This window comes from Neomonachus schauinslandi, chromosome 2, assembly GCF_002201575.2.
Source record: "Neomonachus schauinslandi chromosome 2, ASM220157v2, whole genome shotgun sequence".
Classification (NCBI taxonomy): Eukaryota; Metazoa; Chordata; class Mammalia; order Carnivora; family Phocidae; genus Neomonachus; species Neomonachus schauinslandi.
This window is the reverse complement of record NC_058404.1, coordinates 60,233,953-60,240,392: the sequence shown is the minus strand read 5'-3', so window position 1 is coordinate 60,240,392 and position 6,440 is coordinate 60,233,953. Positions and strand designations below refer to the sequence as shown.

General features: G+C 34.3%; 1 protein-coding gene across 1 annotated transcript in view; it reads left to right on the top strand.

Moving 5' to 3' along the window:
* The window catches only part of ANXA10 (annexin A10), an 89,773-nt gene that overhangs the window by 73,062 nt on the left and 10,271 nt on the right, over nucleotides 1-6,440 (top strand). The gene's annotated exons all lie outside the window — the stretch shown is intronic.

Below are 6,440 nucleotides of genomic sequence, written 5' to 3'. Positions count from 1 at the left end.
ATATATATATATATATATATATATATATATATATATATATATACACAGATGATAGATATTCTCTGTGTAAAACAAGGTATATATCTACATATCTTTTCCTCTTAACGGTATTATAAGTCAGTTATATGTTCTTTATTATTTTACCTTCTTGAGATTCAGATTAGGGAGATTTACTTTGTAAATTAAGGAATATGAACCCATTATACTCTCAATTCCCTCTCAATACAAATATCCTAAAATTCTTCAATTATTGTAATTACATCCACTACTTCCCTCTGCATTTTATTTGATTTTCAGAATCAAAGTAAAGACTGTCTTTGGCTTTCATCTTTTTAACATCATGAAAATCAGGCACACCTCTTTTGTGATTGGAGCATAGGAGCCTTAAGATATTCATGAAATGGAAAGTGTTGAAAATTATTGTCATATTTTCTGGGAGAGAAGATTTTTTACTTAATCTTTAAAGTATTTTCCAAAAAGGATATTTCTAATAAGGAAACAACTCAGCCAGAACACCTTCTTGAAAACTAATGCCAATCATTAAATGTGCTTACAACACTTCATGCATGCTTTTATTAACTAGATTTACGCTAGATCTAATTATCTGTCAAATAAAAAATTAATCATTTGGAGAATAATTAATCAGTATGTGCAGATCACACTGGAGATGATAAATGTTTTCACAGAAGGAGAGGAAACAACCCAATTGGATGCTTACTCTTCATTTTAGCTGTTAGGATTTTCCTTACAATGGTTTCTCAAACTTGTACAGTGAGATTTCTGGGGATGTTATTGCCATCAGATTTCAGTGATCATCTGTAGTCAACTTACCTGTTTCAAATATTTTCAGCCGGATTTTCATTCCCTTAATTTCTTCTTTCCACAGTTTTATTTTGCCCCAACCCAAATTCTGTACTCATTTATGCTATTTCTCTAGCATTTACATCAGTTGCACACACCATGCTGCTCTCTTAGGCTTTTTACATGACAAACCAGCTTGACTCTGCCTCGGTAGAAAAAGCTAAATCACAATTTACTTATTCACATTTTTTAATCCACCAGTCTGCTTAAAGTGCTTTTGGTAATTAACTGCACAAAGAAATGAACAGACAAGCACCATTTCAAGTTCAATGTCAAAACTTTTGTTTCAAAAAATATTTCAGATACAGAGAACTTCAGAAAATTCTTAAATATTTCTCACAAACTTTGTAAGGGTAGGTGTTTACTTAGCTATGTAGTTTAATTGGAAATCACTCAAAATTTCAATGATCCATAAAATTCTCCTACATCTACTAACTGATTTTTTTTATTATTTATTTTAATTCCAGTGTAGTTAACATATGGTGTTATATTAGTTTCAGCTCTCAATATAGTGATTCAACAATTTCATATATTGACTCAATACTCCTCAAGATAAGTGTATTCCTTATTGGCTAACTGAACATAATATAAAAAAAAATAAGTGTACTCTTAATCCCCTTCACCTATTTCACCCATCCCCCACCCCCACATCTCCTCTGGTAACCATCCATTAGTTCTCTATAGTTAAGAGTCTGGTTTTTTTTATTTGTCCCTTTTTTTTTGCCTTTGTTCATTTGTTTTGTTTCTTAAATTCCATGTGTGAGTGCAATCATGTGGTATTTGTCTTTCTCTGTCTGGCTTAGCATTATACTCTCTAGCTCCATTCATGTCATTGCAAACAGTAAGATCTCATTCTTTTTTATGCCTGAGTTAATATTCCATTGTGTATATACACCACATCTTCTTTATCCATTCATCTATTGATGGATACTTGGACTGCTTCCATAGTTTGGCTGTTGCAAATAATGCTGCAATAAACATAAGAGTGCATATATCCCTCCAAATTAGTGTTTTCATATTCTTTAGCTAAATACCCAGTAGTGTGATTAATGGATTGTAGGGTAGCTCTATTTTTAATTTCTTGAGGAACCACTATACTATTACACAGTGGCTGCACCAGTTGGCATTCCTACCAACAGTGCATCAGGGTTCTTTTTTCTCCACATCCATGCCAACACTTGTTTATTGAGGTTTTTATTTTAGCCATTCTGACAGGTGTGAGGTGATATCTAATTATGGTTTTGATTTGCATTTCCCTGATGATGAGTGATGTTGAGCATCTTTTCATGCATCTATTGGTCATGTGGATGTCTTCTTGGGAGAAGTGTCTGTTCAGGTCTTTTGTTTTTAGATTTTTTTAATTAGATTACTTGGGTTTTTTGGTGTTGGGTTGTTTAAGTTCTTTACGTCTTGGATACTAACCCTTTATTTGATATGTCATTTGGAAATACCTTCTCCCATTCAGTAGGTTGTCTTTTAGTTTAGTTGGTTGTTTCCTTTGGTGTGCAGAAGCATTTTATTTTGATGTAGTCCCAATACTTTATTTTTTGCTTTTGCTTCCCTTGCCTCAGGAGACATATCTGGAAGGATGTTGTTATGGCCAATATCAGAGAAATTACTGCCTGTGCTCTCTTCTGGAATGTTTATGGTTTCATATCTCACATTTATGTCCTTAATTCATTGAGTTTATTTTTGTATATGGTGCAAGAAAGTGGTCCAGTTTCATTCTTTCACATGCAGCTGTCCAGTTTTCCCAATACCATTTGTTGAAGAGACTGTCTTTTTCCCATTGGATATTCTTTCCGGCTTTGTTGAAGTTTAATTGACCAAATAATTGTGGATTTATTTCTGGGCTTTCTATTCTGTTCCTTTGATCTACAGAAATCTGTTGCATTTCTATTACACAGCAGAGAGAGCAGCAGAAAGAAAAATTAAGAAAACAATGACATTCACAACTGCACAAAAAATAATAAGATACCTAGGAATAAACTTAACCAAGGAAGTGAAAGACCTATACTCTGAAAAATGTGAAATGTTGATGAAAGAAATTGAAGAAAACACAAAGAAATGGAAAGACATTCCACGCTTATGGATTGCAAATATTGTTAAAATATCTATACTACCCAAAGCAATCTACAGATTTAATGCAATCCCTATCAAAATACCAACAACATTTTTTCATAGAACTAGAACAAACAATCTTAAAATTTATATGGAACCACAAAGGACCCCAAATAGTGAAAGCACTCTTGAAAAAGAAAAACAAAACTGGAAGTATCATAATTCTAGACTTCAAGTTATATTACAAAGCTGGAGTAATACAACTGATCTTTGAATTCCGCTATCTAAAAGTCATTTCTTTAGCTTTCTTACATTTATTTAGTATTGATTCAATTAGTATTTGTCAAGTGCCTGCAATGTGCCAAGCATGATTCTAGGCAATAGGGAATTGTGAATGAACAAAAGAGACAAGGACCTCATCAGTGTTTAAGAAGCTTACAATCTAATGGGGGAATAGGAACAATTCAAGAGAAATCTAATGAACAGTTACATTATATAGAATGTTAGAAGGCAGTGAAAGATATGGCAGAGCAGGATAATGGGGATAGAAATTGTTGGACTGGGCATAGATTGCAATATTACATAGGTTGGTCAGGGAAATCTCATTGAGAAGATGAGATATGAGCAAACATTTGGAAAGAATGTGTCAGCAAATGAATGGTAATGATAGGGCATTCCAGGCAAAGGGAAAGTTAGGGGAAAGTTCTAAGGCAAGGGAGTGGCTGACAGTTGTGAAGAATAGCAAGAAGGCCAGCTGGTGCCTTCTGAGCAAGCCAAGAAAATGTTCTATAGTAGTGGTGAGTAATGTCAGAAAGTTCAAATCTGTGCCTTGTAAGGACTTTTGCTTCTGTTCTGAATGAAATGGAGAGAGGAGAATCATTACTGGATTTTGAGAAAAGGAATGATATGATTTTTTTTTAATATGTACAGTTTGTTGCAAGGCAATTATACCTCAATAAACCTGTTCATTAAGAAAACCAAACTCAATAACAAACCAAAGACTCTAATAACAAGAAAAAAGATATTTGAACATACATTTCACCAAAGATAAATGGATGACTAGTATGTGAAAAGATGTTCAACATCATTGGTCTTTAAAACTATTGGTCTACTTTGAGAAAAGACATACACACAGAGACAACTCATTTAAATAAAAAAAATATTCACACTAGATGCAATGTTGAGGAAAAAGTAGGGAGGCAGGATAGAAACAAGCCTGTAAGGATGCTATATCAGCAAAAAAAAAAAAGTCAAAATACAATATTAATTTGGACCTATAGGAAAGCTCTGGTAGTGATGAAAAGTGCCCAGATTCTGCATGTATTTTGAAGGTAGTGTCTATATTATTTCCTGAGGAACTGGATGTAGGATATAAAGTAAAAAAGAAGAAATAAAATGTTACTCAGTTTTTTAGTCTGAGCAGTAGGAACAGTGGAGTTGTCATAAACTGAAATGTGGAGAGTTATGGATATAAGAGGTTTTTAAGTTGGAGGGAGATCAGGAGATAGATTTTGAACATGTTGTGTCTAATATGTATATTAGAAATCCAAGTGAGGATGTTTGGTTGGCAATTGGAATATATGCCCCTGACATTCAGATGGTAGATCTAAGCTAGTGATGTAAAATTGGGTATCATTACAACATAGATGGAATGTAAAGCTACATGAACAGTAACAATTAACAAGGGAAGGATTGTACATGCAGACAAGAGCAGTACTAAAAACTGAGTACTACAACTTTCCAGTATTAAGAGATTGAAAAGTAAAAGGGGGACCAATACACAAGATGGAGAATGAGTAACCAGGGAAGTAGAAAGAAGGAAAATGAGAGTGCAGAATCCTGGAAGCCCAGTGATGAAGGCATAGCAAGGAGGAGAGAGTGAGCAATTGCATCAAATCCTACTGATATAGGTCAAATAAGATGAAGAGTATGAATTGCCATACTAATGTTTTTGATACTAATATTCAGAAGAGTTCAAAGGAGAAGAAAAATGCCACGCCTTTAAGTTTTAAGGTTGGAATAGGCAAAGTCATCAGAAGATGGGATGAAGCATTCTTGACTATGAGTAAAAGAGAAAAGGCTCAACTAGAGATGGAATGAGAGTGGGCCTATGGAACTAAAGGACAGCCTGATGTCAAAATTCCACCAAAGCAAAACCATTTCTGAAGTGGAATTATGGCTATTGATTGAAATAGCAATGCTTCAGACATAAAGAAATCAACAACAGTAAAACATGGCCTTAAAAAACTTATGTAACTAATTAGAACTGGTTACTGTTGTAAAGGAAGAGTCAACAGGAAAATTCAAGAAGTTGGATATTGTTTATTCAATCCCCAACTTTTAAGACACGTAATCCATTATGATTCCCTAAAATTTGAAATATTTTACTACATTTGTGTAAAATATTGGTTAAGAAGAACTAGCTTTCCTTTTACCCCATGTTTTAAACTAAAAGGTTCAATAAAAATGTATCCAGTGTCTTGAAAAAAAAATTTGTATCAACTTTTCCTTAGGGGGACACCTCTAAGTGATACACAACTTCTAATTTATAATTAAAACATATTAAATTTTCCAGGGGTACAAATTTACTCACAAAAGTATGTAATTTATTTATTTCTCTATGAATAAATTGATCTTTCTCATATGCTTCCAGCTTTGGGTTAGCAAGGAAGAAAGCCTAATATTTAATTTAATAAACAAATTTAATCCATACAATACTTTGAATAGTCAATGTGAGTACCTGTTCAATATCATTTACACAGTTATTGAGTTAAATACTCAACTCTCAGATTTCTGGCCCTGTTGGTGGAGAGGCATTTGTGTGTGGTTTAGGAGATATCTTTATGAGAGTGATAGTGCCTCAGATCGTGAAGATATTTTCGGCATCCTTGCTCATCTTGACTATGGAATGGTAGTTCTGAACAACTCTGGACATGCAGCTGATGAAATATAGATGTCCAGGGTATGAACATTTCTCATTATCAGCTTCTAAACCATGCAGCTTGTTAACTTATGATCCTTTTTCTGTCTCAATTTGGTCAGAGCCAAGTAACCTTCTATGATGGTTTAGCCTCATCTTTACTCTCACTGGAGCTGAAGAATCCCCTAAGTTCTAGGTCCCACACAGTCTACCAATGTGGTCTACTTTATAGCTCTTGGCAACTGGAACAGTCTCTCCCTGCCATGGTCATAAACGACTCCATCTGTCAAGCTCCCCAGCCAGGTTCTCAGCTAGCATGCAAGTTCCTCCATCAGGAGCAGATAAGAAATTTGGGACCCATTAATGCTACTTAGGGATTGAGGTCAATTCAAAAAAGTTGTATTTAGGACTTTCCTCAGCCTGATCTTGCTATATCACTGAGTTCCTTGCAATGTGGGGCTATTTCTGAGTCCAAAATGATGATGGGAGCAGAAGCCACTGTATTCTCAGTGTTCTTTCAGCATAGGAAAGAAAGAAGAAAGAAAAAGAAGAAAGAAAGAAAGAAAGAAAGAAAGAAAGAAAGAAAGAAAGAAAGAAA